Below are 12,348 nucleotides of genomic sequence, written 5' to 3' on the forward strand. Positions count from 1 at the left end.
AAAAAATAAAACATTTTGATAAAGAAGAAAGTTTAAACTCACTTTATATATTAAAACAAAAAGATGAAATTATTTTTTTAATGAAAATTCATATGTATTAAAACGGTGGAAGTGACAATAACAAATTATTTTTCGAAAAGCCCAAAAAAACCCTATAAGGGCCGGCTTTGAATTCTAGACCCACAATATTTTCGGATCAGGAAGAGAACGGACTCAAATATTTACGGGCTTAACAGATTCAGACCAGGCCGGACTATCCCGAATTGACACCCCTATAAGAGAGTGTCTATTAGACACATGAGGAAAGCGGTGGAGAATAAAGATATAGACATGACGATGCACGATTAAGAAACTTTATTGCAACTTTAACAACACAAATGGGTGATTGGTTTAAACACAGCCATTGCAAATGCAAATGCAAAAAAATTATTATGATTTCAAACGTTACTAAGTGTTTTATAAATGGATGCATTTGCATGACTAGTTAACTAGTAGATATAATATCAGTTTGATAACAAATTAATAGTAGTCTGGGACCTTGTGGTCGGATGGTAAAATGACATGTTTAATTAGGAAGATACCACATGCTCCGCGAAATTAAGTCACATTGTTCTGGACACCCACATGAATATGTATCTTTGTTTTTGGCCTATTTGAGTATTTGGAGAGAAAGTCTATCCATGAGTTACCCCTCCATTTGGAGATTAGTCTGAGTCCTTCTATAGGTTCGGAGTACCCTTAGATTAATTAAAAAAATAAAATTAATAATATTAAGGTATTATCTAATAATAAAATTTCAACATCATATTTTTATAATAAAATATAAAATATTAACTTAATATAACTAATAATAAGATGGTTTTATTTTTAGTTTTGATGAAAATTATATTTTTATTGTAGACACTGTTTCATTTATGAATCTTAATGTTAGTTTAAAAAAAAAAATTGTTTGCCATAGGTTAGTATTATGAAATTTTATTTTAACACAACATTTGCATATGGTAACGACAAAACCAATCAAACTCTAAAAGAACAAACAAAATAATAGAAACAGAAGAACTTAGCATTTTTGGGTAAATAAGAACAAATTCAACACTCTGTATTATATATTCATGTAATTCTGGTTATGAATGATATATATATATATATATATATGTACATATTAATGGACCTTGTTATGGCCATGCCATAAGAATTATGTATTACTAGTTATTTTATTATTTTATTATGGTTAAGTAATATTATTTTATTATGGTTAAGTAAGATGTTTTTGGATGATGTAATTATGTGATCGGTATTTATTTGTGAAGATCATGATTTAGTATTTTATTGTGTTATGTAGTATTAGGTTATAGGTTAATATATTATGTGTTCGTCTTTTCAATAATGTGTTGTTGTGTGTATAGTAGTATTTGTTAATGGTGAATTGAGATTCTGATGTAAAGTATATTGAATTTCAATAACATTGAATTTAAGCATTTGTTGATTCTAACATTAACGGCTTCAGTGTCAAAATTGGATTTCATATTTTCCCATTTTTGAACATTATTATTATTTTTTAACAACATTGAACGTTCTTCTCCTAAGATGTTTTTTCGTCTCCGCATATTTTGACTTGAGCCGTCACCATCTTTGTATTTTGTTTACATTTCCGGTACCATCACCGGAAAAAGACTCACCTTTGTTGCTCTTGTTTTTTCTCGTTTTCTTCTCTTGTGAGATTATCTGATATTTGTTGTAGATCAGGTTTATGAGTTCCCAGTTGTGTGGTTGTTTCTCATGATGTTGAACGATGTTCTGGTCAATATTTTTCCTCATCTTCCTTAAATTTGGCTATTCTTAGGAACTACATCTCCTTGGTTTGGGTTAGAGTTTAATTGGCTTCCTCGTAGTTGGCTTGCCGTTGATAGTCCATGCTCGTCTTGGTTTTCAAGACCTGGTTTCTGGTGATTTGACTTTTATGTTCTCTTCATAGCTCGAGGATGGCTCCACAAGTTGCTGATTTTATGTAGTCTCTTTTTCTTTCTTTGTTCTCTCATCTCGTTGCACTTTTCATCGCTGGTTGCGTCTCTGGTGGCTCTCCATTTCACCATGTTTGCCACTCCAGGTTTGGATAGTGTTTTCCTTCGTGTATGTTTTAAGGGCTTGGAAGATTATTTCTTGTCTCAACTTGAGCTTTGGTTTCTCTGCGGTTGGCTTCCATTCTTCCACCCTTATGTTGCTTTTCTTCTTCCCCTGCTTCCTTTGGTATATGTGCGTGAAGTTAGTCTTTTGGAGCTTTGGTCTCTTCTATTCAGAGCTTTGTGGTTCTTCGTTGGCATGAGCTCCTTGTATGTGGTTGTTTTGTTTGTGAGGTGCTTCTTACCTCTTAGTTGGTGGTTGTGTTTTATGCATGTGTTTTCCTGCTTCATGGTGACTTTGTTCTTCCGGTGATTATTCTTCCTCTGATCCGTTTTTTGGTGTTTTGGGTTGGTGCTTGATCGCGTGCATTTGTGTTCTAGACCTTTAATAAGTTAGTGTTACTATAGTATTTTGTTTTTTTCTTTGTGATTGTGGAGATTTAAGTTTAGATTATGTGTCGTACTTTAGTTTTTTTAGTTTATTTATTTTATGATTTTTAATAGTAAAATAAATTATCTTGTAAATAAAATAATAGAAAATAGTAAAAAAATAATAAAATAGTAAAAGTTTTTGTTATTTTTTAGTTGTGAATAAATAAATATTTAAAATCTATTTATATTATATTATTTTTTCTTTATTCATCTTCAATTTTATTGACCAATAAAATATGTTATAAAACTTCATATAATAATGGTTAGTGTGAGAAAAATTATAGTGCACAGTAAGAAAATACTAAGCCAAATTGGAATAGTGTAAAAGAAGAATGACCTTAAATGTAAAAACAAAAAATATATAGGGACACATGTCATTAAACCTCCATGTCATTTGTCATAAAAAGGGAAAATACTAATTTTACATATATAGATAGATAGCTGAATGTTTTGTATTTAATAAAGTTAAGAGAGTTTTAATTATAAGCTTCTTATCTTTTTGGGTTGGATGAGAGACAAATTCTATTAAAAACATCAATACTATTGAAATAAAAATATTTTTTTGTCTACTTACAAATAGTTTACATTGCACCATTACATTTATTTAATTTCCAAATTTTCTCAAATAGGATCCATAATAGGATTCTACCATTGTTTTGAAATTCGAGCTGGATTATACACACGTCGCAGTATCTATTGGTTCAACGGTCTATGTCGGAAACGGAACTTGAAAACTAAACACTATAATAGAACATTTTTTTCTTGAAACACTAATAGAACTATTTTAAAATTATTTGTTTTCTAATAAAATTTATTAATTCAATCAAACTTTAACAAAATGGTAAAAATATAATCTAATCTATTAATATAGGGTCCTAATTTTTATCTATCATTAATAAGTCATAGTAGGACCACTTAAATAATTAGTTAAAATTTTAATTATTTTTATAAAATAACATACTAATTAATTTCGTAATTATTAATATAATATTGTTATAAATTAATATTAACTAAATTTTACTATAAAAAATAAAATAAAAAATTATATACTATTATTTATAAGTTCTATAATTATATTCTGTATTATATAAAGATAGAAGTGCTATATGAATTAAATATGATAAAATTAAATTAAATTGGTAAATTAATAAAAAAAATTTAAACTGTTTTATTTAAATAAATTATCACTCATCATTAATATATGTTAAAATTCGTAAACTACATAATATTTTTATACAAAAATAAATTTATTAACATATGTTTCACTTTTAAATCTACAACTATATATTATTATTTTTATTTATTTTGAAACTCTCAACAATATATTTTTTATATACAAAAATATAACAGTATATAATACCTTTAGTTCATATATAATTTAAAAATATATTATTAGAAAAATATGAAATTTTAGTAATTCATTTAAAATATTAATAACAAATCAAATTTTAATTATTTTTTTTTAAATTATAACAAAATCTGTTGAATTTTTTTATAAAATAGTACAAAAATTAAAATATTTTTTAAAATAATGTATTAATGTAGTAACAAAAACAAATTCAAAATTCATGTAATCTTCCAAACTAAAAAAAAAAACAGTGTAATTTTTCATAGATTTCTTGACAAAACATAAAATTTCAAAATGATAATATTTCAAATTTTACAAAAGATAAAATCATAGATAATAAAGAATAACTTTTTGAAATGCACCACGAAAAAATAAACTATATATGATGTAAAAATTAAGCAATCTAATATTTAAAAATGTTAATTAAAAATAAATAAAAAACTTAATATCATAACATCCAAAAATATCATATATCAATAAAATTAATTAAAATAATATGATAGATGGTACTATGTATAAAATTTATTAAAATAAAAGGGATATATTATATAAACAAAACAATGTTAAATCCCGTAAATACTAAAATAATATATGTTAAAGTATATTTTAAAACACAATATGTAAATATAAATTATCTTAACCATATGTATTTTCTATAATATAAATAAATAAATTTTAAAAGTGTATTATAGAAAAATGTATAAATTAAAGAAAATACATATTTTGAAGTTGGTTATCTATTTGATTATTTCACATTTTTATTTTATTGTACCTAACTCGAAAATATATTAGTAAGTGATAAAAATTAATAACAAAGTAAAATGTATCAAAAAAATAACTATACATATAAATATTAATAATGTCGATTAAGAAATATATACAATAATATTATAGAGTTACACATCATATAATACTAAAATTAAAATTATAAATTTAAAACATTTCTAATAATATCAAATACATTTATAAAATAAAAAAATATCTGCACGGACGTACAGGTTAAAATCTAGTTGCTCTTTAAAACCGCAGATCAGAATCTAGTTCAAGTTATAAGAGAAATTGCCAAAAATTACTCAAAACTTAATTTTGAATACAAAAGTATACTCCAAATTCAGTATTATATACAAGTTATCCAAAATGCTAGTGAAATTACAAAAATCTTCTTATGGCCAAACAAAAAACATGTTTTGAGTTTTACGATTATAACCCTCCGCGTGAGAAGGCTTCTTTGTAAGTCTTCTCGTTCAGTAGATATTTAAAAAAAATTTAAAAAAATTAAAAAAATATTTTGATGGAGAAAAAAAAAAAATCATGTAATAATAAAAATTTCTAAATGATGTAAATTTATTTTTAATAAAATTGAACTCTTTTCAACATAGATGAGTGAATATAGATTGAGTCATGATAATCATTGATTTAAGGTTTGGTAACATATGTTATAGTATTATTGGTATATTTAGGGTTGGATTTTGAAATCTTATTTTTAAAAATCTGACCTATATGTGTTTAGTGACTATCTAATAACTTGATATAAACATTTTGTAAGTATCTTTTAAGTTTAAAGAAGTATTTTTTGCTTAGTTATTTGATTATAGGGTCTTGAAGACTCACATAAGACTTTCCAAGAAGTTTTTAGACATATCTCGCATAAATTTTAGTAGAATTTAGGGTTTCCGCCTAAATTTTAGAAGAATTTAGGTTTTTTGCCTAAATCGAAGTTTTTCAGAAGTTTTTCAGGGGAAATCTTCTCATGTATTAGATCTTTAAAATAATTAATAAATTTTATAAAAAATATTTTAAAATGGGGAAAATTGAAATCATGTATTGTTAAACATTTCTAAATGATGGAAATTTAGTTAAACAATTAAATTTGACATATATGTGTTTAGTTTTGTGTATATTAAATACTTTAAAAGTTGATTTTAAGTTTAATGAAGTGTTTTTTTGCTATTTAATTAGTTACTTTATTTTAAGGTCTAGAAGTCTTATGTATCGAAAATATTTAACCTAATTGGAATTTTTATCTCCATACATAAAAAAAAATTACACATTCTCTTTCTTACTCTCAAATTGCTGCAACAAAAAAATAATGTTTCTCATTCTAAAACTCTCCAACATCTCTCTAATCTCTTTGAACATCAAAACACCAAACTTTATATCCATTTTTCATTTTTTCTTATGTCTTCTCACTTATTTATTTTCTCTTTGCAGGTTTTTCATTACATGATTTTCATCTTTCACTCCTTCGAATGTAGATCTATAAATTTTCGATATGTATTTTGTGTGTTTTATATGTTATATTCTAAAAATCTATAGATTCAACCTAACGTGACTGTTTTGTTTATTATTTAAGCATAAAATTTTTATTTTTGAAGTTTTTCTCTGTGTTGTAACCATTTGAATGTTTTGCAATTTGCAGGTTTTTTTCAGATCTGAGACAAACTTTGAAAGACTTCTCGGAAGACTTCTCAGAAGGGAAGTCTTCTAATGCAATTTATGCTAGAAGACTTCCCACAAAGTCTTCAGGAAGTTTTCGGCAGTCTTCTGTCCAAAGTGATACAAATAGAAAATATCAAGTGGAGTCCAAGTTTATCTATGTTGAGGAAATGATATCTAGCTCGGTGTGTAATAATTTTGTGTATGGTCAATTTTACGATTTGTATGTGTACTATTATAATTGTGATTTCTTTTGTAAACTTGAAGAGATGTTATCAAAAGAATTTAGTAAATATCTTCATGTTTTGCCAAAAATACTTCACATTATTGAAGTTATTGATACAACATACCAATAATTTTTTTAACCATTCTACCCACTCATAACAAAACACAACAACATAAAAACTTAGTCAAATTTATTAAAATTAAGAGAGAAGATTTCTCAAGAAAACTTAGTCAAATTCACAAAATATCAAAATTTGAATTTTAAGTGAAAGTTGAAATTTTAAATCTCATGGAAGGTCAAAAGTATAGCTTATGATCTAAAAGACACATTAAACCACATGACTTGATATTCTTGAAGTTAATTAACACTTTTGAAAATTAAAAACATACCTTAAAGTTACTTAACACTCTTAAAAATCAAACGTAGAAGAAGTCTTCTCTTACTTCCTAAAAAGTCTTCTCGAATTAGTTATAAACATTAGTAAACATGAATATTTGAAATCTCATAATTATCACTAATTAAGTTATAAATTTCATCCAGGAGCCCCAATATTGACTAAAATACATGAATTAATAAGAAAATATTCATAAGTCATTTTAATTGTAGAGAAAATGAAAGTTTATTAAACATCGACATAGAAGACTTCCTAAAAGGAAATGAAAGTCTTCTCATTTTAATTCTTAGGAAGTTTTCCATTTTGGTCATTTTTGCAATTGCAAATTTACAAATGGAGACTTCTAAAGAAGTCTACTCTACACTAAACATCTTGAGAAGTCTTCCTTTGTAAATATTGGTTTACTTTTGAATTTCAAAAATCCTCGAAAATACCAGAAAAGACTTCTAGAAAAGTCTTATCTGGAAAACATATTACTTTTGTAATTGACCAAAGTTCTGCAGATATTTGACTTTTTCTTAGAAGTCTTATATATAATTTTTCTTACGTTGACATGAAGTTTTCTCACTGTTGCAAGAAATTTGCGTAGGTTACTCTTGCAATTGACTTTATTTGACTTTTTTAGGGAAGACTTCTAGAGCGGTCTTCTCTCGTAACTAAAGGTTAGACCAAAACCCCGAAATAAAATTCGAGAAGACTTCTTAAGAAGTTTTCTCAATAATATTAATTGTTTTACTATTAATTGTCAATTGCAAAACTAACCTACGCATACTTTTTGCAATAGTGAGAAGACTTCATCTAACAGTAAAGAAGACTTCCCGAGAAGTCTTCTATAAAAAGTCAAATTTCTGCCAGACTTCGGTCAATTGGAAAATTAACTTGTTTATCCGAGAAGACTCTTCTCATTTTGTTATGTTAACACAGAAAATTTAGAATACTTCTAGAGAAATTTTCTATACAAAACATACAAAAAGTCAAATTCAAAACTAACATGTGCATTGACCAAAAGAATTCTCTAGAAGTTTTTTTGTTGGAGAAGATTTCTAGAGAAGTTTTCTTCGCGAAACAGATCTGAAAAAATTTAAATACCATTTTTAGATCCGGTGAAATTCATGTATAGCTTTTACAAGCACACATAACTTCTTAATGGAAGTTACTCACTCGTTTTTGACCATGAATCATGAACTTGAGTAATTCTAATACGCTTATAGTTTTTGAAATAAAAAAAGTTAGGATTTTGGGATGAAATAAGAGATAAACTGAAAGGGAAATGGTTTATGTGTGTAAAATATGAGGATATGAAAATGTATATGTTGATTTTAGGTGCATTGAGCTTGAAATTGGTTGTTATGGTGGTTGGTGTTTTGATGACAATGACAATGTTGTAAATAAATGAGAAAGATGAAGATTAATGAGTAAAATACTCATTTTCGGATTGAAAAAAAAAGGTAATAACATTTTCGTGAATAACTCAAATTTCTAGGGTGAATAGGGTAAATGAAACTTTCAAAAAAAAAGAGTTAGTTTTATGATTAATTTGAAATTTTAAGTCATATTTAAAAAAAAACCTCAAATTATAACAAGTCAAGTTAGGTATGTACATTATAGAAATAATAAATAAAGATATTTAAAATAGAATAGCACAAGATAGTGTTGGAGATTCCGACAAGATGAAATTTAAACTCGTTCGTCTTAAGGTCATCCCTACATAAAATCTTCTTTATAACTTTTTAATAAGTTTATCGAACATAAAATCATAGCTTGAAGATATGTTAAGTTGTGTCTTTATTTTTTAAAATTAGAGGACGGATTAATGTACAATGCGTCTTATTTGCCTATCTGTTTCCTTCCTTCTCAAACTGATTACTCATTTAACTTTTGAATACACATGGGTTCGTAGAATTAGTGACATGTTGGCCTGATACAGTATTAGTTGAAACTTCTATTTTGGAGGGCACGGAATCGATTCCCGCATAAAATGGTAAACTCTTGAAAAAATTGCATAGTTTAAATAGGCTAATTTGCAATATATCCCTAGATCTAAAGACCCCAAACTCGGTAATCATTCACAATTTTTTTTTAAATAGAAAACTAAACAAAATCAAAACTGAACTAAATGGTAATGATAAATGACGTAAAATCCACTGTCATATTACATTATACCGTTTTGATACTCTTACTGGTATAATAATATTTTTATTTAATTACTAAAATTAATTGGATCTCCTGCTAGTTACGTACATTTTTTTTTTTTTTTTTTTTTTGCTAACCGAGTATCCTGGTTCCACCGAGGTGGTCCAGACTAGAGACCGAAGTGAGCATGGACGCTGCCAGGGCGTCACTGGCTCACCGTGTAACGGTCTTCGGTCTCGGATGCTGCAGCCCACATGTAAATTCCGCAGTAGCCAAAGCTCGAACCCAGAGGCGGACACTCCAGCTGGAGCTCCTATACCACTAGAACAAAGCAACTTGGTTATTTTTTTTTTATTTTTTTTTTCTTGGTAAAATTATTTAATTACGTACATCTGAAACTAAATTTGTTTCAGGCATGATCACTGCTGGCTTTGCTGCTTTTCTTTCAATCAGATTATTCATATTCCATCAAACAGGAAGACGAATGATTTACGACGTTAGTAGCTGTGGTCTGATATTAAAATATGATCCGACGTAATGTGGATAATAAAAACTGAGAATCGAAAGGTACAGAAGTATGATTCCCAGGTTAATTATTCATCGAATACGATGAATAATAGTATATATAGTTTTTTATACTTGGTGGGAGACGCTAGCTAGTACACATCTCTTTTTTTTTGGTTAAAGGTAGTACACATCTCTACGATCATAAATTATATTCATATAAGGTTTTCTTGTTATCCATTAAATTAAAGCAATAATGAGTACATTATGACAGCCTGATTAGAATACACTTTTTCAGATTAAAATGAAAGAGTTAATTATCCTTTCGGCATCGAAGTGTTGACTTCTCTAAATGGTGTAGTACGTAACTGAAGTTAGCAAGTTAACTTTAATGATTATTCTTTCTCATTTGAGTTTATAAGTCCCTTTTTAAGATTATATATGATTTGTTATTGCCTGTTTTGCGGAAAAGATATTAGAAATTTATGCCTAATTAAGTTACAAAAAAAAAAGTTATGCCTAATTAGAAAGATTTGCTTATTCTAAGATCTATTATATAAAAGACAATTTGTTCTCTTCTCCTTAGGACATCTAAGGGCACCCCGACTCTTAAGGGGTTTTAAGAGGTATGAGACCCACAAAAAACTAAAATCCACCCTTTATTCCTCTTCTGCAAGAGGCGAGTTTGGTGGAGTTTTTGTACTGTTTGCGGGTCTTACTGACACGTGGCGGTCCGCGATTGGTCCGTTTTTAATTTTTAATTTTTTTTACTCGGAAAAAAAAAACCTAAGAACCCACAACCCCCCCCTAAGCGTTAATCATGCTCTAAGATTCTACCTAGATAAATTGAGCTCTACACGTGTCACAGAAAATTGAAACTCGGCGTTTCATTTAATGGGATGTGTAATGGATTTGGACTTCAGTTTGTATACATGCTTTATGTTTTGGCTTGATGGACCCAAACAGAATAAAGAGCAACTTGATATGTAATGAAACACGACGTTTTTGATTTAGGGCTGGACTTCTTTATCTCCGCCGTACGAGAGTGATCTTTGGTTTCCAAAGCGTTCTTTCATCTTCATCCTGAGAGGCAACTGTTCATCCTCTTAAAGTCGTTGCTTAAATCTATTACCCACGATCTCTCGTCCGACGCGGTGGCGAACTTATGGGAATCGATATGATGCTACTTGATTAACAGGTTTGTTCTGTTCCTACGCTTGAGTTCATAACTAGATTTTTTTTCCTTTATTACATTTTTAATGTTTCCGTTGTCTTTAATCCTTATTACCAACCATTCCTGTTTAAATCTTTGTTTGACATATTCTGAATAAGACATTTTAGAACCGATTAGTGATTGTTCTTTATATTTGTTTTTGATTATATTTTCGGACATTCAGTCGTGTTGAATACCAAGATTTTCAGTTTATTTTTTTGTTTGACATAAAATTTCAAACAGTTTGTTGATTGTTCTATCTAATTCTCCTTTGTTCAGGCGACCATGAAAACGTATTCGTTTTGTTTTGGCGACAGAGCGCAAGAATACAGAGGTTGAATTCTCCTTCTCGGTTAAGAATCTTGCAAACTATGATTCTGATGTCTCGGAGGTACTGATAAAGAAGAGAGACAAAGGTTTCCACACAGTAAGCATTGATCTTTATGCTTTGCTTGCGCAAAAAATTATGGTAGAGTAGATGATCAATATTATAGTCTCTAAGACGCATGCATTAGACATGTATAAGAAATTGCTTTTTTTAATTAATACTTTTTTCACGATTTTGTACACACCACACACTGATCCTCTACTACAACTTAAGAATTACAAGGTCAAGCTTCTCAAATATTTCCCACTATTTTACACACACCAGACCAAGATGTTCACAATTCATAAAAAAAAAAACAAATACGACACTAGATAATCATACGTAACTCATACAGACTGCATGCACCTCTCCTCACCCCTCAAAAACAAAAACAAAAATAATAGTAAAACTATTTGCAGCTCGAATGTAGTATTTGCATTCATTATTTTTATTCCATCCTAATTCATCGTTAAGATATAAAACATGATTCGACGCCGACTGTCTACTTGAATTGTGTTAGCATTTGAAAATGTAAATATATTTTATTTTGTTATTTTTGTTCGAAATCACAAATCGGTGTTATGATAGTATTCGGGATATAAGGGGGATGTATTGAATTGGGTATTTGAGAATGTTTGGAGTGATTTTAGTTTAGGTGAGATTTTGGAGGACTTTGAGTAAATGTATATGATTTTGGTGAAATTTTAAAAAGAAAAGAAAACCCTATTGACGATTTGGAAAAAAATATTTTTAGATTTCAGAATAGTTTATCTGATTTGAGATTATTTAAAACTTTTCTTTTTGACAGCCGGAACAAGATCATAGTTATAGTTAAAATCGTCATCTCCTAAAGTTTAAATGATTTGACATCGTAACGTAAATAAAATACCATAGAGAACACAGTAAAATCCTTAATAAATTTCAAGTGAACATGTCGAAATAAAAAAAAACAGAGCTATTGTTGACTGCAATCCTAATAAATTTTCGACAGTCCTAACAAAAAAGTGGCGACAGTGGAGTTCCATGTGCAAGAAGTCCTCCTCAACGTCAAATGCTTCTTCTTCTTTTTTGCAAACGTCAAATGCTTTTCACCCACAACCTTTAACTACTTTTGGTAAAAACAACTCATACTCTATATTTTCTGATCCAAGACACATACATGTCATGTGTTTACT

The 12,348-nt window shown here is 28.2% G+C and overlaps 1 long non-coding RNA gene across 1 annotated transcript; it reads left to right on the forward strand.

Annotated features, from left to right (window-relative positions):
* Nucleotides 1–10,125: 10,125 nt before the first annotated feature.
* LOC106386493 lies at nt 10,126–11,366 on the forward strand. Its single transcript, XR_001277523.3, has 2 exons — nt 10,126–10,791; nt 11,086–11,366. It is a non-coding gene; the product is annotated as an uncharacterized LOC106386493 (long non-coding RNA).
* The last annotated feature ends 982 nt before the right edge of the window (nt 11,367–12,348 follow it).

Source organism: Brassica napus, chromosome C7 (genome assembly GCF_020379485.1).
Source record: "Brassica napus cultivar Da-Ae chromosome C7, Da-Ae, whole genome shotgun sequence".
Taxonomy (NCBI): domain Eukaryota; kingdom Viridiplantae; phylum Streptophyta; class Magnoliopsida; order Brassicales; family Brassicaceae; genus Brassica; species Brassica napus.